General features: G+C 39.2%; 1 non-coding gene across 1 annotated transcript; it reads right to left on the bottom strand.

Annotated features, from left to right (window-relative positions):
* Positions 1-716: 716 nt before the first annotated feature.
* Positions 717-824, bottom strand: LOC148555032 (small nucleolar RNA R71). Its single transcript, XR_015887010.1, has one exon. It is a non-coding gene; the product is annotated as a small nucleolar RNA R71 (small nucleolar RNA).
* Positions 825-23582: the final 22758 nt, after the last annotated feature.

The following is a 23582-nucleotide window of genomic DNA, read 5'->3' as shown; positions in this document are numbered from 1 at the left end:
CTCATCTCCTTCTATTTATTTATTCATCTACTAACACTTCATCTCACCAAAAATCTGAACCCTCTCTCTCTGAGTTCAGATTTCCTATTCTTTTTTTCTTCTTCTACTCACACAGGGACCTCTATACTGTGGTAAAAAGGATCCCTATTATTATTGTTTTTCTGTCCCTCTTTTTCATATGAGCAAGAGCAAGGACAAGAATATTCTTGTTGAAGCAGATCCAGAACCTGAAAGGACTCTGAAAAGGAAACTAAGAGAAGCTAAATTACAACAATCCAGCAAGCACCTTTCAGAAATTTTCGAACAGGAAGAGGAGATGGCAGCCGAAAATAATAATAATAATGCAAGGAGGATGCTTGGTGACTTTACTGCACCTAATTCCAATTTACATGGAAGAAGCATCTCAATCCCTACCATTGGAGCAAACAATTTTGAGCTGAAACCTCAATTAGTTTCTCTGATGCAGCAGAACTGCAAGTTTCATGGACTTCCATCTGAAGATCCTTTTCAGTTCTTAACTGAATTCTTGCAGATCTATGATACTATTAAGACTAATGGAGTAGATCCTGAAGTTTACAGGCTCATGCTTTTCTCCTTTGCTGTAAGAGACAGAGCTAGAGTGTGGTTGGACTCTCAACCCAAAGATAGCCTGAAATCTTTGGGATAAGCTGGTCACGGCTTTCTTAGCCAAGTTCTTTCCTCCTCAAAAGCTTAGTAAGCTTAGAGTGGATGTTCAAATCTTCAGACAGAAAGAAGGTGAATCCCTCTATGAAGCTTGGGAGAGATACAAGCAACTGACCAAAAAGTGTCCTTCTGACATGCTTTCAGAATGGACCATCCTGGATATATTCTATGATGGTCTATCTGAATTGGCTAAGATGTCATTGGATACTTCTGCAGGTGGATCCATTCACCTAAAGAAAACGCCTGCAGAAGCTCAAGAACTCATTGACATGGTTGCCAATAACCAGTTCATGTACACTTCTGAGAGGAATCCTGTGAGTAATGGGACGCCTCAGAAGAAGGGAGTTCTTGAAATTGATACTCTGAATGCCATATTGGCTCAGAATAAAATATTGACTCAGCAAGTCAATATGATTTCTCAGAGTCTGAATGGAATGCAAGTTGCATCCAACAGTACTCAAGAGGCATCTTCTGAAGAAGAAGCTTATGATCCTGAGAACCCTGCAATAGCAGAGGTGAATTACATGGGTGAACCATATGGAAACACCTATAATCCCTCATGGAGAAATCACCCAAATCTCTCATGGAAGGATCAACAAAATCCTCAACAAGGCTTTAACAATGGTGGAAGAAACAGGTTTAGCAATAGCAAACCTTTTCCATCATCCACTCAGCAACAGACAGAGAACTCTGAACAAAATATCTCTAATTTAGCAAACTTAGTCTCTAATCTATCTAAGGCTACTGTAAGTTTCATGAATGAAACAAGGTCCTCCATTAGAAATTTGGAAGCACAAGTGGGCCAGCTGAGTAAAAGAGTCACTGAAATCCCTCCTAGTACTCTCCCAAGCAATACAGAAGAAAATTCAAAAGGAGAGTGCAAGGCCATTGAAATGACCATCATGGCCGAAACCACAAAAGAGGAGGAGGACGTGAATCCCAAGGAGGAAGACCTCCTGGGACGTCCAGTGATCAATAAGGAGTTTCCCTTTGAGGAACCAAAGGAATCTGAGGCTCATCTAGAGACCATAGAGATTCCATTAAACCTCCTTATGCCATTCATGAGCTCTGATGAGTATTCCTCTTCTGAAGAGAATGAGGATGTTACTGAGGAGCAAGTTACCAAGTACCTTGGTGCAATCATGAAGCTGAATGCCAAACTATTTGGTATTGAGACTTGGGAAGATGAACCTCCCTTGTTCACCAATGAAATAAGTGATCTGGATCAACTGACATTGCCTCAGAAGAAACAGGATCCTGGAAAGTTTCTAATACCTTATACCATAGGCACCATGATCTTTGAAAAAGCTCTGTGTGATCTTGGTTCAGGGATAAACCTCATGCCCCTCTCTGTAATAGAGAAACTGGGAATCTTTGGGGTGCAAGCTGCTAAAATCTCATTAGAGATAGCAGACAATTCAAGAAAACAGGCTTATGGACAAGTAGAGGACGTGTTAGTAAAGGTTGAAGGCCTTTACATCCCTGTTGATTTCATAGTCCTAGATACTGGGAAGGATGAGGATGAATCCATCATCCTTGGAAGACCCTTCCTAGCCACAGCAAGAGCTGTGATTGATGTTGACAGAGGTGAACTAGTCCTTCAATTGAATGAGGAATCCCTTGTGTTTAAAACTCGAGGTCATCCTTCTGTAAACATGGAGAGGAAGCATAAAAAGCTTCTCTCAAAACAGAGTCAACCAGAGCCCCCACAGTCAAATTCTAAGTTTGGTGTTGGGAGGCCACAACCAAACTCTAAGTTTGGTGTTGAACTCCCATATCCAAACTCTAAGTTTGGTGTTGGGAAGTCTCAACAATGCTCTGAACATCTGTGAGGCTCCATGAGAGCCCACTGTCAAGCTATTGACATTAAAGAAGCGCTTGTTGGGAGGCAACCCAATTTTTATTTATCTAATTTTATTTTTCTTGTTCTTTCATGTTTTATCAGGTTCATGATCATGTGGAGTCACAAAATAAATATAAAAATTATAAACAGAATCAAAAACAGCAGAAGAAAAATCACACCCTGGAGGAGGATCTCACTGGCGTTTAAATGCCAGTAAGAAGCATCTGGCTGGCGTTCAATGCCAGAACAGAGCATGGTTCTGGTGCTGAACGCCCAAAATGGGCAGCATCTGGGCATTTGAACGCCAGAATTGCACCCTGGAGAAGAGTTGGCACTGAACGTACAAAACAAGCATGGTTCTGGCGTTCAACGCCAAAAATGGGCAACAAATGGGCGTTCAACGCCCAGAACAAGCACCAATCTGGCGCTGAACGCCCAGAGTTGTGTGTAAGGGCATTTTGCATGCCCAATTTGGTGCAAGGTTGTAAATCCCTGAACACCTCAGGATCTGTGGACCCCACAGGATCCCCACCTACCTCCACTCACTTCTTCTCACCCCTCTTTCACACAATCCCATAAACACTCTTCCCCAAAACTCTTCACCAATCACCTCAATCTCTCTTCCCTATCACCACTTTACCACTCACATCCATACACCCACCCACCTTCAAAATTTAACATCTCTTTCCCACCTAATCCCACCCATATGGCCGAATACACACATCCCTCCATCTCCTCCATATCTTCTTCTTCTTCTTCTATTCTTTCTTCTTTTGCTCGAGGGCGAGCAACATTCTAAGTTTGGTGTGGTAAAAGCATAACTTTTTTGTTTTTCCATAACCATTAATGGCACCTAAGGCCAGAAAAACCTCAAAAAAGGGAAAGGAAAGACAAAAGCTTCCACCTCCGAGTCATGGGAGATGAAAAGATTCATCTCCAAAGCTCATCAAGACCACTTCTATGATGTTGTGGCCAAGAAGAAGGTGATCCCCAAGGTCCCTTTCAAGCTCAAGAGAAATGAGTATCCGGAGATCCGACATGAAATCCAAAGAAGAGGTTGGGAAGTTCTGACAAACCCCATCCAACAAGTCGGCATCCTAATGGTTCAAGAGTTCTATGCCAATGCATGGATCACTAGGAACCATGGTCAAAGTAAGAACCCAAACCCAAAGAATTATATTACAATGGTTCGGGGGAAATACTTAGATTTTAGTCTGGAAAATGTGAGGTTGGCGTTTAACTTGCCTATGATGCAAGGAGATGCACGCCCCTACACTAGAAGGGTCAACTTTAATCAAAGGTTGGACCAAGTCCTCATGGACATATGTGTGGAAGGAGATCAATGGAAGATTGACTCCAAAGGCAAGCCGGTTCAATTAAGAAGACTGGACCTCAAGCCTGTGGCTAGAGGATGGTTGGAGTTCATCCAACGCTCCATCATCCCCACTAGCAACCGATCTGAAGTTACTGTGGATCGGGCCATCATGATCCATAGCATCATGATTGGAGAGGAAGTAGAAGTTCATGAAGTCATCTCCCTTGAACTCTACAAAATAGCCGAAAAGCCCTCTCCTTGGGCAAGGCTAGCTTTTCCTCATCTTATTTGCCATCTATGTTACTCAGCTGGAGCTTTCATAGAAAGAGACATTCCCATTGAGGAAGAGAAGCCCATCACTAAGAAAAGGATGGAGCAAGCAAGAGAGCCCATTCATGGATCTCAAGAGACGCATGAAGCTCATCACCATGAGATTCCGGAGATGCCTCACATGCATTTTCCTCCACAAAACTATTGGGAGCAAATCAACACCTCCCTAGGAGAATTAAGTTCCAACATGGGACAATTAAGGGTGGAACATGAAGAGCACTCCATCATCCTTCATGAAATAAGAGAAGATCAAAAAGCAATGAGGGAGGAGCAACAAAGACAAGAAAAAGACATAGAAGAGCTCAAGGATATCATTGGTTCCTCAAGAAGGAAACGCCACCATCACTAAGGTGGACTCATTCTTTGTTCTTACCTTCTCTGTTTTTCGTTTTAAGTGCTTATCTACGTTTGTGTTTTATTACATGATCATTAGTATTTAGTAACTTTGTCTTAAAGTTATGAATGTCCTATGAATCCATCACCTCTCTTAAATGAAAAATGTTTTAATTCAAAAGAACAAGAAGTACATGAGTTTTGAATTTATCCTTGAACTTAGTTTAATTATATTGATGTGGTGACAATGTTTCTTGTTTTCTGAATGAATGCCTGAACAGTGCATATGTCTTTTGAAGTTGTTGTTTTAGAATGTTAAATATGTTGGCTCTTGAAAGAATGATGATAAGGAGACATGTTATTTGATAATCTGAAAAATCATAAAAATGATTCTTGAAGCAAGAAAAAGCAGCAAAGAACAAAGCTTGCAGAAAAAAAAAAGAGCGAAAAAAAAATAGAAAGAAAAAGAAAAAGCAAGCAGAAAAAACCAAAAGCTCTTAAAACCAAGAGGCAAGAGCAAAAAGCCAGTAACCCTTAAAACCAAAAGGCAAGGGTAATAAAAAGGATCCCAAGGCTTTGAGCATCAGTGGATAGGAGGGCCTAAAGGAATAAAATCCTGGCCTAAGCGGCTAAACCAAGTTGTCCCTAACCATGTGCTTGTGGCGTGAAGGTGTCAAGTGAAAACTTGAGACTGAGCGGTTAAAGTCAAGGTCCAAAGCAAAAGAAGAGTGTGCTTAAGAACCCTGGACACTTCTAATTGGGGACTTTAGCAAAGCTGAGTCACAATCTGAAAAGGTTCACCCCATTTTGTGTCTGTGGCATTTATGTATCCGGTGGTAATACTGGAAAACAAAGTGCTTAGGGCCACGGCCAAGACTCATAAAGTAGCTGTGTTCAAGAATCATCATACTGAACTAGGAGATTCAATAACACTATCTGAACTCTGAGTTCCTATAGATGCCAATCATTCTGAACCTCAATGGATAAAGTGAGATGCCAAAACTATTCAAGAGGCAAAAAGCTACAAGTCCCGCTCATCTGATTGGAGCTATGTTTCATTGATAGTTTGGAATTTATAGTATATTCTCTTTTTTTATCCTACTTGATTTTCAGTTGCTTGGGGACAAGCAACAATTTAAGTTTGGTGTTGTGATGAGTGGATAATTTATACGCTTTTTGGCATTGTTTTTAGTATGTTTTTAGTAGAATCTAGTTACTTTTAGGGATGTTTTCATTAGTTTTTATGTTAAATTCACATTTCTGGACTTTACTATGAGTTTTTGTATTTTTCTATGATTTCAGGTATTTTCTGACTGAAATTGAGGGACTTGAGCAAAAATCAGATTCAGAGGTTGAAGAAGGACTGCTGATGCTGTTGGATTCTGACCTCCCTACACTCAAAGTGGATTTTCTGGAGCTACAGAACTCAAAATGCTGAGTTTTCAATTGCGTTGAAAAGTAGACATCCAGGGCTTTCCAGCAATATATAATAGTCCATACTTTGGCCAAGTTTAGATGACGTAAAAGGGCATTGAACGCCAGTTCTACGCTACGGTCTGGAGTTAAACGCCAGAAACACGTCACAAACCAGAGTTGAACGCCAGAAACACGTTACAACCTGGCGTTCAACTCCAGAAAGAGCCTCTGCACGTGTAACATTCAAGCTCAGCCCAAGCACACACCAAGTGGGCCCCAGAAGTGGATTTATGCATCAATTACTTACTTCTGTAAACCCTAGTAGCTAGTTTATTATAAATAGGACTTTTTACTATTGTATTAGACATCTTGGGACGCCTGGTTCTTAGATCAGAGGGGCTGGCCATTCGGCCATGCCTGAACCTTTCACTTATGTAATTTTAACGGTAGAGTTTCTACACTCCATAGATTAAGGTGTGGAGCTCTGCTGTTCCTCATGAATTAATGCAAAGTACTACTGTTTTTCTATTCAATTCAACTTATTCCGCTTCTAAGATATTCATTCGCACTTCAACCTGAATGTGATGAACGTGACAATCATCATCATTCCCTATGAACGTGTGCCTGACAACCACTTCCGTTCTACCTTAGATTGAATGATTATCTCTTGGATCTCTTAATCAGAATCTTCGTGGTATAAGCTAGATTGATGGCGGCATTCATGAGAGTCCGGAAAGTCTAAACCTTGTCTGTGGTATTTCGAGTAGGACTCTGGGATTGAATGACTGTGACGAACTTCAAACTCGCGAGTGCTGGGCGTAGTGACAGACGCAAAAGGAGGGTGAATCCTATTCTAGTATGATCAAGAACCTCAGATGATTAGCCGTGCTGTGACAGAGCATTTGGACCATTTTCACAAGAGGATGGGATGCAGCCATTGACAAGGGTGATGCCTCCAGACGATTAGCCATGCAGTGACAGCGCATCGAACCATTTTCCAGAGAGGATAAAAAGTATCCATTGACAACGGTGATGTCCTTACATAAAGCCAGCCATGGAAAGGAGTAGGATTGATTGGATGAAGACAGCAGGAAAGCAGAGGTTCAGAGGAACGAAAGCATCTCTATGCACTTATCTGAAATTCTCACCAATGATTTACATAAGTATTTCTATCCTTATTTTATTATATATTTTCGAAAACTCCATAACTATTTTATATCCGCCTGACTGAGATTTACAAGGTGACCATAGCTTGCTTCAAGCCGACAATCTCCGTGGGATCGACCCTTACTCACGTAAGGTTTATTACTTGGATGACCCAGTGCACTTGCTGGTTAGTTGTATCGAAGTTGTGAATGAAAAACAATTTATTAAGACGTGCGTACAGAGTTTTTGGCACCGTTGCCTGTGATCACAATTTCGTGCACCACCATCCTCTTAACATAACCTCGAACCACCACACTCACAAGCTTCTCTTCACCATTCGCCACCACATGATCCCTATTTACCCCAGTTCCAATCCAATCACTCCCAAGCACCACCACTTTCCTATGTATCATGTCCAAATTCATCACCCCGAGAATCAGAGGTTCGCCTCAAGGAAATAGTAAATAAACTTCAAACAACCATTCGACAACTGGAGCAAGCAGTAATTCAATTAGCTTCTAGACGTTCGAACATCCAAGGACCAACCACAGCCCCATGTGGAAAATCTAACGAAGAGCGTAGCATGAAGGAAATACTAGAAACTCCAGTGGACAAGACAGAGAATGAATTCGTACTAGAACAAGTAGAATAAGCTGTCATTACGCAAGAAGAAGAGTTGGTTAAAGATCTAGGAGACTCTGAACCTCCATGGGAATTCAGAGCTAAGGAGAACTCCGTCAAGGACATTACAGTTGATGCTAAGGAGGACAGTGCACAATCCCCAAGGCAAGTCGTTTATGAAGAACTAGACGGAATAACCCAGGACACAAATTCCCTTGATGATGATAGTCACAAGTCAAGCTCTCTTAGTAATGAACTTGCATCCGCAAGTGAATTCTCTAAGATCGAAGAATCTTCCCCAAATGAATACGAAGATGATGCAGAGGTAGATTTCTCTCAACCTCCAATCTATGACTCGAGTGATGAGGAAGACACAGAAGACTTTGACCAGGACACAGATGCATTTGAAGAACCTTGCAAAGAAGTGGAGGAATTCACAGAAGAGCACAAGGGAGTAGAACTTACAGAACCACTGGAAACACCTACCCCAAGGCCATTACCACCCAATACAAGCTTCAAGTGGGTACAATCCTTAACCTTTAACTTTTCTTTTTTACTTGAATATGGTTTGCTTGAAACAGATGGCCAGCTTAGAGCTCTCTGCGGCTTTAAGAGTAAGAGGGAAATGGCTCGTGCTCAGAGCTGGTGCACAGGGTTCAATAAGGTTCCACGCTTCAACTTGAAGTGCATGGATTGGTATCATGTTCAATTGAATAGATCTCGGAAAATGTTTGGTCACCATGGTGAGAATCTACTTTCTAAACCGCCCGGATGAAAAAATATAGATCAAGACAGAGGCGGATTTAAAAGCAAAGTTTGCGATCCTGGAATCTATTCCGACATTCGTCATTCCGGGAGCCTAAAAATTTGTTTGAAGCTGCTCAGGAGCTTTACATGCCTAGTTTGGGACCCCGGAGGCTATTGGCATTCCAAGCATTGGTGGAAATTTTTGGATGAATTTAAACATAAACCGCCATAACAGGAAGCCCCTCCAATGTCCAACTTAAGGACTTTAACTAAAAGTGCTAGGTGGGAGACAACCCACCATGGTATGATCGTTCATTTTTCAATTTTTATTTCGTTTTGTTTGTTTTCAAGTTTTATTTTATTTTATAATATTGAACCTGGAATTTTACATCGCATTCATATTAATCATTGCATTCTGCATACATAAAAAAAAAAGAGTGCGCGACCCGACCGCATCACTCATGCGATCGCGCCATATTGCGAAAAACACTACCCACGCGACCGCGTCATCCATGCGATCGCATGATATGGAAATCGGCGTAAAGATCCAATGTCCAGAAAGTTAGGCTGGAATCGTGCGACCATTGTGTGTTTTGCACAAGATGCCCACGCGATCGCGTGCCCCATGCGATCGCGTCACTTGCACACAACTAATCTCACGCGACCGCGTGAGCGACGCGATCGCGTCGCATGGATTGCACAACACCCGAAAAGGAGAAAGAGAGTTGCGCTAAAACGATGCTGGAATCGTACATTTAGCACAACTTCCAGCGACGCGATCGCATGCCCCAGGCGATCGCGTCATTCCCTCTTTTTACCCCCTCCATGCGATCGCGCGACCCACGCGATTGCATCACACCCTTTTTTCGCTCCAGTCACGTGACCGCGTCCCCACGCGGCCGCGTGGATTCAAATATACTAACCCCCTCAGCCACGCGAACCCTATCCATCACGCCCCCCAAACCCTTCTCCTCCCACTCTTCTCTCCAACATCTGAACCACCCCCCAGCCTCCACCACCAACCACCGCCAGCCACCGTCCCGCCGCCGACCACCCAGAAGCCACCACCATGCCCCCCTTCCTTCTTCCCCCTCTTTCTTCTTCTTCTTTTCTCTTCTCTCTCCACCCCCACTGTCCCACCTCCGCGCCCACCACTCACCGTGCCGCCATCAACCGCCGCGCCCCCACCACCACCCACAACCCCCAACCCTTCCCCTCCTACCCCCATTCCCCTTCCCAAACTCCCCTGCCTTCGAACAGCCGCCATTACTGCCACGCCAACCACCTCCGCCATGCCATCCGCCACTGCCACCACCCCCCAGACACCTCTCTGCCCCAATCTCCTTCATTAGCCTTCCAGGTTCCGCAAAACGTCACCCTTCTATCCATTTGTAGTTAGTTCATATTTTTCTGTTATGTTCATATTTTGGCTAGTTAGATATACATGCTGTAGTGGATCTTAGGATGTTAGGTAGCCTAGGATGTGGTTAGTGGATTTAGGTTTGTTTAATTGTGCTGTTCATGTTTCTTGTTTCATTATTTTTGCAATTCTGCTGTTGCTGTGATGATTATAATGTTCATATGCTGTACTTTCTTGTTTCTTGCTGCTCTTTACACTGAATTTTCATGTTTATGTTCCTTCTATGTAATTGCAGCCTTATTTTTTATTCATTTGAACTATTTGACTGCTGTTTATTTTTCGGGACAATCCAATTTTAGCCGGAATGCTGCCCAATTTTCTGTAAAATATTTTCATTCATGTTTTGGTTTTGGCATTTTGAAATCTGCTTTCCTCTACTTTACCCAAACCCATTCATGAATGCCAGGCACGCATTCTTATTCTCTTTGATTTCCTGGTTCATATATTGCATTTTTGATGTTTGATTCCAATTTTTGCTATTTCTATATCTATTTGAATCATCATCAACCTATTTTCCTTGTTTGATTATGAGTTACCTATCGCTTCTAATTATGAATGCTTGTTACTTAGAAACTTATCCTTATGCCACTTACCTTAACCCATTTTTCATTAACTCACTAATTCTAATTTCCTGAACTCTTTTTTTAATTCTAACCAAACTAACCTTTTAAAATCTTTTTTCTGGTTTTTCACTTTCTTTTAACCCTCTAACCATGGCATACTGATAATTTTTCCTACTTAACATGCCTTCTATTACATTTTGGATTGTGAATTTTTTCTTTCGAACTTTTAACTCCTATACAATCCTTAATACACATTTACTTAACTCATTTACCTTATTCTAATTCTTCTTTGCCACTTTGTGTTTCTTTTGACTATTTGCCTAATTATTTTCCTATTTTTATTATATCCTGGTTTTCTGTTTTTCAGGATGTCAGATTCCCAGAGAAAGGAAAAAGGAAAGGCTACCACTGGCAAATGTAAAATAGGAGAATCATCTATGTCTATCATAGATCTCATGCATGATGCCTCCTGGCGGGAGAAAAACTTCACCCCGCAGGAGAAGGCCGACCAGCTGCTCCCTGCTAATGACCCAGTGAAGTTTGCAAACTGATACTGTGAGCTGAAGTATCCAGTGTTTGCAAACTCCAGGAACCTATACCTGGAGAGGACTCTGAAGATCCTAGGAGAACTCCAGCAATACACCTCTGATCAGATCAAACAAAGAGGCTGGTTCTTTCTGGAGAGAAACCTGTCTGAGGTCAATGCATCTTGGGTAAGAAAATTCTACTGCAATTACTTCAAGACTTCCCTAGATGCAGTGAACCTTAGGGGGAAGCAGATTCTGGTCACTGAAGAGGCAATTGAAGATGTTCTGAAGCTTCTGCCTAAATTTGATCAGCCGGATGGTTATCAGAAAGCTTAGGAAGACATGCGCTTTATGAAGTTTGATTGGGATGCAGTCAAGGCGAGGATTGCCCTTGACCCGACCGTTCCTTGGATCATGGGTCAGAACACCACGATGCCCAAGGGAATCAAGCAGGCGTACTTGAATGATGAGGCTTGGCTATGGCATCAGATACTTAGCAACTTCATTATGGCGAGTACTCATGAGACGGATATACCAGCCGCTATGATCACCCTCCTCTAGTGTGTGATGGAGGGTAAGGACCTGTACCTGCCACGCTTTATCCGGTTCTACATGGCCAGGGTCCACGTCCGAGGCACTCTTCCCTTTCCCTATTTGGTTACACAGCTGGGCCGTCGAGCTGACGTGCCTTGGGAGGATGCCGATGAGAGGCCACCTGCTGCAGAATGCAAGAAGATTATCCCGCACAACAGGAACTTTCTAGCCTTGGGCTACAGACCTCCAGTCCTCACTGCTCCTGGTGACACTGCCACACCATCTGCCGGCCCCTCTTCCTCCACAGCTACACCTGCTACCACCACTGCACCTCCACCTGCCCCAGAGCCCATCTATCATCTAGTGCACCGCCTGTTTCGACGGCTTGACCAGATGGAGCATCGCAACAAGCGATGCTATGAGCTCCTGAAGCTGATGATACGATCTGGCGACATTTCCTCCGAGCCTGACACACCATCCGAGGCATCTGAGGAGGAGGCGGATGCGCCCGAGGCTGCGCCTCATCCACAGCAGGAAGCAGCGCAGGCAGGCACCCAACAGGCAGCACACCAGCAGGAGATCCCACATCAGATCCAGGCTACAGACTCCGAGATCCCTATCCAGTCAGCACCTACTCTACAGCAGCCAGATGCTCAGACCGCCACCACAGAGACTCCGGCCACACATCCTTCCGGTGATGACACCCCTTCACACCCTGCTTGAGTGAGCATCAGGGATGATGCTTCATTTTAAGTGTGGGGAGGTCGCCATCTCTGGCGTATTTTTTTTTTTTTGGTGAACCCCTACAGACCCTTTTTCCTTTATTTTGACTATTTTCTTGTATTTTTCTGGCATTTTCTACTAAAACTGAAACACGATATCGAACTAAAGGCTCAATATTAAGTAGTTAATAAGGAAAACAGGTCGGTAACACCTTACTTTTGGTACGATCATGACGTATTGGAAGTTGGGTCGTTACAATTTTTGAGCTAGAGAACACACAGCCTGTGAGTTTAGAGCTTAATTGTATGGTTACATTCAAACCATATTTTTTTCCTGTGTGTTCCACCCTTCTTGTTTATTCTGGTGTTCTTTACTTTGTTTTAATCTATATGTCCGATTATAGAATAGAAATACATACCAAGAGAGTGATTGAGGCCATTATTTGATTTTAGCTCACTTATCCCAAAATAGCCTACCCTTTACATCACCCTTGTTAGCCCCTTGAGCCTGTAAATCCCCTTTTATTCTATCAGCCACATTACTAGCCTTAAGCAGAAAGACAAAATAAAAATCCCAAGTTGAATCCTTGGTTAGCTTAAGATAGGAAGTATGTATGGTTTAAATGTGGGAAAACCTATTGGGAACATGGATGATAAAAATAAAAGGTAGAAAAGTTGAAAAGAATAAAATAACTCAAATAAAAAGTTTTGGGAAGCATGCTCATGTAAAATCAAAATAATTGAATTACCATGTGCATTAAAAAAAAGTGTTATGAATAAAGGGGACACAAAAAGAATTCCCCAATTATGAAATAAACCAATGCACATGGGATAAAAATAAATATTGAGATATGAGTATGTAATATCAAAAGTGAGAAAATATGGAAAATAGGTAAAGAAGCTTTGATTTAGAAAGTATGTATGTTAGAGGAGATCTTAGTCTAATTAAGGATTCACTTATTAGCTCACTTAGCCTTATACATATACCCTTACCTTTACCTTGGCCCCATTACAACCTTACTTAAGACCTCATGATTTTTGGTATGACTATATTCTATGATTGTTGATTGGTTAGACGAAGAACAAAGTTATGGAAAGTAAGAATAAAAAGAAGAATAGAGTGATTAACCCAATAAACACTGAGTGATTAGAGAGTAAACACAAAATCCAGTGAGGGTTCAATAGCTCATTAACATATATCTCTACTTAAATTATTAATTGTCTTGCAAGTTTTTTTTTTAAAATATTTTTCTCTCCCATCTCAATTGTAAAGGCACTTTATCACTATCTAAGGCTTGGCTATATATATATATATATATATATACATGACTCCTTGAGAATGTGAATTAATTTAACTGCATGCAAGCTTTATATTCAAGTGAATAAAAAAATTAGAATTGCATGATGCATCATTCATCTAGGTAGTTGCATTCAGATTAAATTGCATTGCATGACATTCCACCACTTTAACCTTACTTTTTACCTTGGATTTAGCATGAGGACATGCTATTGTTTAAGTGTGGAAAGGTTGATAAACCTATATTTTATGATATATTTTGTGCTTAAATTGAGTGATTTATTCAATCCTTCACCCACTTATTCATATTAATTGCATGATTTTACTTCTCCTTCCTTATTATGTGATGTATGTGAAAAACATGTTTCCTATGCTTAAAAAAATTAATTATTTTAATTACCCTTATTATCATTCGATGCCGTGATTAGTGTGTTGAGTAGTTTCAGATCTTCTAAGGCAGGAATGACTCAAAGGATGGAAAGGAAACATACGAAAAATGGAAGGAAAGCATAAAACGGAGTTTTTGGAGAAACTGGCATCCACGCGATCTCATGGGCGACGCAGACGCATGCCAAGCGCGAATCAACAGCGACGCGGCCGCATGACTGACGCGACCGCGTGACAAGAAAAGTTCCGAATGACGCGACCGCGTGACCCACGCGGACGCGTGACAGACGCCACGCACCAGAAATTGCAGAAAACGCTCCCAGCGAATTTTGAAGCCCTTTTTGGCCCAAATCCAAGTCCAGAAGGCATAGACCAGAGGTTATGAAGTGAGGGAATACATCCATTCAAAGAGAGCTGGCCAATTTAGTTACTTCTCATGATTTAGATTTAGTTTTGAGAGAGGTTCTCTCCTCTCTCTCTTAGGATTTAGGATTTCTCTTAGTTTTAGGAGTGACTCTCGATCCCAGGTTTAATGTTCCTTTACTTTAAGCTTCCCTTTCACTTTTATTCATTCCATTACTTTAGTTGATTATTTACTTTTGCCATTTAATTTATGAATTCTTCTATGTTCCAGATTATTTGAATTAATGTTATTTGAGGTATTTCAGTTTATTATTGCTTTCTTTTATTTATGTCACCATTGCTTTCAATCTGAAGACATTTTTATTCCAGCAAAATTACTTTTTTCCCTTTTGGTCTTGGTTAAGAAATCAGTAACTCAGGAGTTATCTTAGCTCAACATAATTGATAACTGTTATCTTTTCTAATTGAATTGACTTTCAATAATCCCAATCTTTTCTTAGGAATAAATAGGATTCGAAGGTCAAACTAATTAATCCCTTGACTTTTCTTTGCTTTAGCAAAGGTTAACTAAGTGGAATTAAGATTCAATCTTCTTTATTATTGAGAAGGGTAACTAATTTGGACTTCCAATTTCTCATCCCTTGCCAAAAGTTTGCTTTACAGTATTTATTTATTTTAATTTCTATTTAAATTATTTGTCATATTTATTCCTCATTCTTGAAACCCCGAATTTACAATCTCCATAACCAATAATAAGAACATACTTCCCTGCAGTTCCTTGAGAAGACGACCCGAGGTTTGAATACTTCGGTTAACAATTTATTTAGGGGTTTGTTATTTATGACAACCAAAACGTTTGTATGAAAGGACTTTTGAAGGTTTACAAACTATACTTGCAACGAGGATTTATCCGTAAATTTCTAGACTATGCAAAAGTTCTCTCGTCAGTCACCATTTCAGCACTCCTGTAAATAAGAAAAATCGAAACAAAAAAGTTAGAAACAAGATATAACATTAATTATAATTTTTCCACTAAGTTTTTTCCACTAACTTACAGGAATGGTGATTAATTTTCCTTCAGGGCTCCACACAGCCTGCAAGTTTTTCCTTTCCTTTTGCAAAGAATGCAAATCTCTCTTGTACTTTCCCAATCTCAATCTATGCTGCACCAACAGAAAATTCAATATAGTATCAAGCTTATATTCTATCCTTTAACTCCCCTCCCTATAAACTCCCATATACCGCATATTGCAGTAATTTATCCCTCAAGAAATCCAGTCCAACATTTTTTTCCCAAAAAAACTAGATAAACCCAATCATAACATTACAAAAACTCTGCTCCATGACACCATGAACACAAGATCAAACATGCAAAATAACATAATGTAAACTCTAATAATACTTTTCATGCTTTTACACTCACAAAGTTCCATACAAAGAAAGTGAGATTCATGTCAAAACACCAAATTATAGCATAAAAGACAAAGCACCATATCTCTTTTACTTTATTTGGCATTTTTAGTTCTAGCCATGTTTCAAAACATGACAAAGCATTCCCTAACCATAGCCACACCAGACTTTTTCTCCTTCAACGCTACTCCCAAAATACTCTATGAAATCTTGCATCTGAAAAAAGAGACAGTGGACAGTTTTTATGACCTCTCCACACAAAACACAATTTGAGAACTCTTTCAAAATAATGTCAAGTCTAGCCAACTTTTCTCTTGTACTGAGTTTTTCATGCAAAATAAAATATATATACTAGACTTTATTCAAAGTTAAAAATATGTAGATAAATTAGGGACAAGATATGAAAGATAATATTACAAACTATCAAAAGAAAAATAACATGTTATTCTCAGTAACAATTATTTATCATAAAGCATCATAATATAGGAACAAGATGCAAAGCTTCATAGTGCACACTTAATAAAGGAAAAGAAAGCTAAGAAACACACAAGTCAACATGTTTGCAATATCAAAGTCCTTTCAGGTAAACAAATAATGTAAATCATCCCCCTCCCTCAAACAAAAGCTCTTTATCACTTGGTGCAAAGCAGCCAAAGTGGGATGGTTGACAGAAACATAAATGAGAATGGAAATAAGAATAAGATGAACCACAAAATTTGATTCTTCTCATATTTTTACAGAATCATACTATAAAGTTTCATAAGACAGATTTGACATGCGATGATAACAAAATCGATCATCTCACAATTATAAGAATCATACTATAAAGTTTCATAAGACAGATTTGACATGTGATGACAACAAAATCGATCATCTCATAATTATAACAATATATAATATATGCTGATTACTTATCCAGTAACTTAATAATAAATTTGAAATTCAAGATCATCTTTAGAGTTAGGACAAAAGAAAAAGAAAAACTCTGACAACAAGATAATAGCTCACTTTCTACACGCACAGATGCACTAGGCCAAATCTGATCAAGCTAAACACAACACTGAATAATTAAATAAACACAATACTGAATAAACACAACAAGAACAATTTCATAATTAAATAAAAAAATACAACATGTGAACAACAAGAACAGTTCCATAATTACTGTACAACAAAATAATCTAAATTACTCATAACAGAAAAACCTAAAAAAATCATTACTCATAATAATAAAAGTTCAATAATCTTCAATAATGTTCATTATTCATCATCAGTAATAAACTCATTCTTCAGAATGGCATGAATTAGAGCTTGCAGCCAAAAAATTCAAAAGAAATCAAAGTTATGGTCTTTAAATCATAAAAGAAATTTCATCCCCAAAAATTAAAAATAATAAGAAACTTGATATTAAAATGGAAAAGGAAGGGTTATTGGGGTTTACACACTCAAAGGCTGCTTCTCCCTGCTGGCGCAGAGCCGGCATCACGGCTTCGGCGACGGCGGTTGGGCGGTGGCAGAACCTCGGTGACAACGGTCTCATCCTTCGCGGCACGGTTTCTCTATCACGGTGTCTCCTCTCTCAACGGCGCTCTCTCCCCTGGCTCGGCAAGACAGCGGCAAAACGGGAAGCTCCTTGCATGCGGCAGTCTGGCGGCTTGAACAGCGACGATGGTGGTTGGGCGCGACGACGACTCCTCTAACAGCAGGCTCGCGACAGGCATGACGCGCTCTCTCTCTCTCTCTCTCTCTCTCTCTCTCTCCTTGGCACTTGCCCGACGGCGCCTTCTCTCCTCTGGGTGTGACACGACGGCGCGGCGACAGTGATGTCCGCCGACGTCGTCCTCCCCTCCTTCCCCCTCTCCTTCTCTTCTTTCTCTTTCCCAGTTTCTCCTATTTCTGTTTTCCTTTCTCTTACTTTTCTTTTCGCTGGGCAAATGTGTTTTGGGAAGGGGGGCTGGCGGCTAGGTTTAGGGGGTGGAGTGAGAGAGAGTTGTATTAGGGTTAATGTTTAGATAATTTAAGTATTTTTAATAAAAATAGGGGTAGTATAGTAATTAAAAATTAATTTTAATTTAATAATAATTATATAAAAATATTATTTAACTATAAAATTTCAAAGTATTTTTAAATAAATACACTAATTTTAAGAATTAGAGAAAATTAAATTAATTATTTTTAAACTATTATTTTGTTATTAATTTATAAATTTTTTTAAATAAATATTAATTAAGATAAAATTAGAGATAATCAAATTAAATTTTTTTATTTATAAAAATTAAAGTATTGAATTCAAAAATTTTAAATATTTAAATTAAATTATATAAAATTTTTATATTTTTTAAAATATTAACATTTTAAATTATAAATAAAAAATATCCCGTTTAATATAAAAATATCTAAAAATTCATTTTGAATAAATATAATAAATCATAAATGATTTATTATTTAATTTTTAAAATATTTTTAAACTCAAAGTATCATTAATTTGACTTAAATATTTTTAGTAAAATAAATTTTTAAATATAAAATCTTAAATAAATATAATAAATAATGAATAACTCATTATGTTAATTTTAAAAATTTGAAATCTTACTTTTAATATGTTGAAACAAAAATTTTATTAATTATAAAATCTTTGAATTTTGTGACAAATAAATAACTTGTTACAAAAATATTGTATTTTGTGATAAATTAATTTCTTGTTACAAAACATTATAACAATTTGCAACAAAACAACGATTCGATATGAAAGCCAACATAATTTGTAACAAAAAGAATCACGTTGTTACAAAATATTGAAATGTTTTGTAACAATTTTTTTTGTTGTTACAAAATATTCTTATTTTTGTAACAATAACTAATTATTGTTACAAAAAAATCATAATTTGTAACAATTTTTAAATTTGATACAAATTTTTTGTTACAAATATTTTATTTTCTTATAGTGTCTGTGATACCAATTAGCCCTTGAGTTGCTTTCTCCGTTCAAAGTCGACGGAAAACGGTGAGGTGTAACGGCCAGCCTGTGACGTGGCGTTGGATCATCAAACGTGGAATGCTCTGTGGGCATATGGACAAATAAGCCCCTGCACACTCAGCAAAGCGACGTCATTTTAAAAAGAAGGCCTTTGGCTCGTTTAGGGTGAAATCTCATTCTCTTCATTTCTGAATCCTAACACTAGTGCCTGAAGCATGAGCGATCCAGAGCAATCTTTAACCTCTAACACACGCCGTGTCTGGAGGAAGAATATGGTGGGTTCCAGTAGCAATGCAAGTGAGGGTAAGAAGGCCAAGTTCCAACACCCTAAATGCAAGTGTGGCACCTATGCAGTCATGCAACAGTCTGGGACAGCCAAGAACCCAGACAGAATCTTCCTGGGTTGTTCATACTATGGCGTAAGTGTGCATCCATCTTCAGTTTATGTAATCAACTTCCTATGTTGTTTAACAAGTTGTATTCACTATAATGGCGATTGTAGATTGAGCAACGTCACTGCAACTTTTTTGTTTGGCTGGACGAACTGATTGCTAAATGTTTTGGGCAGGAAGATGAAAATGATGTTCAAGGAAGAATGATGATGCTGGAGAATAGATTGGAGCAACTGGAATTCAAGATTGAGGATGAATATGAAGGAAAATAAAAAAAATGTAGTAATACCCATGGTGTATTTGTTATGCTGGCAATGTTAATTCTGTTAACAGCAATTGTGTTTGTAGTGTTTTAGGGTATATTGTGTTGCTGTAAGTGATGCATGGACAAGGTTAAAAGTTGGGTTACTTTGCTCTATAATTATAGATTCTAAATGAATTGAATGTGAATTTTTTTTTTTTTTGTAATAATGTAAAGGCTGAACCCATGATAACTCTGCACAATGTTGTATAAGCTAAAAGCATAATGTTTATATTCATACTGCTAAGCACAAAGGCTATTACATATTGAGCCAAAATCATCAGCACATGTCTGAATTCACAAAACAAAAAACATGTTCTAGTAGTGTTAAGTGTATTGCTTCTTATAACTTGACAATCAAAAAACTTCACACCAAAATATTCATAACTATAACTACGATTATGTCATTTCTGATTTCCTGGTGGCCTAAAACCATATGTTAGCTTGAATCTCTGGGGTGCATTTAGGCCTGGTGTGGGGATAAACGTGAAGGGAATTGTGGCAGTCCCTGAGCCTGTTGCTCCTTCTTTTGGAAGTTGCTGCTGACTTGGTGGTTGTGTGGTTTGGGTTGGTGCTTGCTATAGAGGGGGCTGAGTTGTTGGGTGGTGCACGAAAATTACTTCACACTATGTAATTCCGTACAACTAACCAGCAAGTGCACTGGGTCGTCCAAGTAATACCTTACGTGAGTAAGGATCGAATCCCACGGAGATTGTTGGCTTGAAGCAAGCTATGGTTATCTTGTAACTCTTAGTCAGGATATAATATCAATAATAATTCTTAGTTTTAATTGTAAAAGTCAAGGGGCATAAAATAAATACTTGTTACTCAATAATGGAGAATATATTGGGGTTTTGGAGATGCTTTGTCCTCTTTATTTCAGCTTTTCTCTTGTACTCCTCTCCACACACGCAAGGCTCCTTCCATGGCAAGCTGTATGTAAGGTGTCACCGTTGTCAATGGCTACTTTCCGTCCTCTCAGTGAAAATGGTCCAAATGCTCTGTCACAGCACGGTTAATCATCTGTTGGTTCTCAATCATGTCGGAATAGAATCCCTTGATTCTTTTGCGTCTGTCACTACGCCCAACAATTGCGAGTTTGAAGCTCGTCACAGCCATTCAATCCTTGAATCCTACTCGGAATACCATAGACAAGGTTTAGACTTTCCGGATTCTCATGAATGCCGCCATCAATTCTAGTTTATACCACGAAGATTCTGATTAAGAAATCTAAGAGATACTCATTCAATCTGATGTAGAACGGAGGTGGTTGTCAGGCACACGTTCATGGATTGAGGAAGGTGATGAATGTCATGGATCATCACCTTCTTCATAGTGAAGCGCGAATGAACATCTTAGATAGGAACAAGCGTGTTTGAATGGAAAACACAGATAATTGCATTAATTCATCAAGACGCTGCAGAGCTCCTCACCCCCAACAATGGAGTTTAGAGACTCATGCCATCAAAAGGTATAAAGTTCAGATCTAAAATGTCATGAGGTACAAAATAAATCTCTAAAAGTTGTTTAAATACTAAACTAGTAACCTAGGTTTACAGAAAATGAATAAACTAAGATAGATGGTGCAGAAATCCACTTCTGGGGCCTACTTGGTGTGTGCTGGGGCTGAGACTTAAGCTTTACACGTGCTTGGGCTGTTTCTGGAGTTAAACGCCAGGTTGTAACCTATTTTGGGCGTTCAACTCCAACTTGTAACCTGTTTCTGGCGTTTAACGCCAGACTGCAACATGGAACTGACGTTGAACACCAGTTTACATCGTTTATCCTTGAACAAAGTATAGACTATTATATATTGCTGGAAAGCCCTGGATGTCTACTTTCCAACGCAATTAAGAGCTTGCCGATTGGACTTCTGTAGCTCCAGAAAATCCATTCCGAGTGCAGGGAGGTCAGAATCCAACAACATCAGCAGTCCTTTTTCAGCCTGAATCAGATTTTTGCTCAGCTCCCTCAATTTCAGCCAGAAATTACCTGAAATCATAGAAAAACACACAAAATCATAGTAAAGTCCAGAAATGTGATTTTTATTTAAAAACTAATAAAAATATAATAAAAAGTGACTAAAACACATTAAAAACTACCTAAAAATAATGCCAAAAAGCGTATAAATTATCCGCTCATCACAACACCAAACTTAAATTGTTGCTTGTCCCCAAGCAACTAAAAATAAAGTAGGATAAAAAGAAGAGAATATACAATGAATTCCAAAAACATCTATGAAGATCAGTCTTAATTAGATGAGCGGGGCTATTAGCTTTTTGCTTCTGAACAGTTTTGGCATCTCACTTTATCCTTTGAAGTTCAGAATGATTGGTATCTATAGAAACTCAGAATTCAGATAGTGTTATTGATTCTCCTAGTTCAGTATGTTGATTCTTGAACACAGCTACTTTATGAGTCTTGGCCGTGGCCCTAAGCACTCTGTTTTCCAGTATTACCACCGGATACATACATGCCACAGACACATAACTGGGTGAACCTTTTCAGATTGTGACTCAGCTTTGCTAAAGTCCCTAATTAGAGGTGTCCAGGGTTCTTAAGCACACTCTGTTTTTTGCTTTGGACCTCGACTTTAACTGCTCAGTCTCAAGTTTTCACTTGACACCTTCACGCCACAAGCACATGGTTAGAGACAGCTTGGTTTAGCCGCTAAGGCTAGGATTTTATTCCTTTAGGCCCTCCTATCCACTGATGCTCAAAGCCTTAGATCCTTTTTATTACCCTTGCCTTTTGGTTTTAAAGGCTATTGGCTTTTTGCTCTTGCCTTTTGGTTTAAAGAGCTTTTGGCTTTTTCTGCTTGCCTTTTCTTTTTCTTGCTCTCTTTTTTTTCGCATTTTTTTCTGCAAGCTTTGTTCTTCACCGCTTTTTCTTGCTTCAAGAATCATTTTTATGATTTTTCAGATTATCAAATAACATTTCTCCTTTTTCATCATTCTTTCAAGAGCCAACAATTTTAACATTCATAAACAACAAATTCAAAAGACATATGTACTGTTCAAGCATTCATTCAGAAAACAAAAAGTATTGCCACCACATCAAAATAATTAAACTATTTTAAAATTCGAAATTCATGTACTTCTTTTTCTTTTTCAGAAAATAATTTTCATTTAAGAAAGGCGATGGATTCATAGGACATTCATATCTTTAAGACATAGACACTTAGATACTGGTGATCATATAGTAAAGACACAAACATAATTAAACATGAAGCATAGTAAACGAAAAACAGGAAAATAAGAACAAGGAGATTAAGGAATGGGTCCACCTTAATGAGGGTGGCATCTTCCTCTTCTTGAAGAACTAATGGTGCTCTTGAGCTCCTCTATGTCTCTTCCTTGCCTTTGTTGCTCTTTCCTCATAGCTCTTTGATCTGCAGTCAATTGCTCTACCACTGAATTATGGAAAAACAAAAGCAATGCTTTTACCACACCAAACTTAAAAGGTTTGCTCGTCCTTGAGCAAAAGAAGAAAGAAGTGGAGAAGATGGAGGAGATGGAAGTGTGTGAATGGGTGGGTTTGGGAGGGAAATGGTTTGAATTTGAATGGTGAGGTAGGTGGGGATCCTGTGGGGTCAAGGATTTAGCATCCCTACTCCAATTAGGCGTACAAAATGCCCTTACTGTGCAATCCTGGCATTTAACGCCAGACTGCTGCCTATTTCTGGCGTTAAACACCCAAATGTAGCCTGTTTCTGGCGTTTAACGCCAGACTGATGCTTGTTTCTGGCGTTAAACGCCAGACAGATGCTTGTTTCTGGCGTTTAAACGCTAGAATGATCTTCCTCCAGGGTGTGCTATTTTTCATGCTGTTTTTCATTCTGTTTTTGATTTTCCATTTGTTTTTGTGACTTCACATGATCATCAACCTAAAGAAAACATAAAATAGCAATGAAAAATTAATAGATATAATTAAATAACATTGGGTTGCCTCCCAACAAGCGCTTCTTTAATGTCAATAGCTTGACAGTGAGCTCTCATGGAGCTTCACAGATAATCAGAGCAAGGTTGGGACCTCCCAACACCAAACTTAGAGTTTGAATGTGGGGGTTCAACACCAAACTTAGAGTTTGGTTGTGGCCTCCCAACACCAAACTTAGAGTTTGACTGTGGGGGCTTTGGTTGACTCTGCAGTGAGAGAAGCTTTTCATGCTTCCTCTCCATGGTTACAGAAGGAGAACCTTGTGTCTTATAGTTTGCAATGTCTGCAAACCACAGAGCTTCCTGAATAGCAAAT

This window comes from Arachis ipaensis, chromosome B6 (assembly GCF_059453495.1).
Source record: "Arachis ipaensis isolate K30076 ecotype BB chromosome B6, ASM5945349v1, whole genome shotgun sequence".
Taxonomy (NCBI): domain Eukaryota; kingdom Viridiplantae; phylum Streptophyta; class Magnoliopsida; order Fabales; family Fabaceae; genus Arachis; species Arachis ipaensis.
Note: the sequence above shows the minus strand (reverse complement) of the source record. Positions and strands in the feature narration are given on the sequence as shown.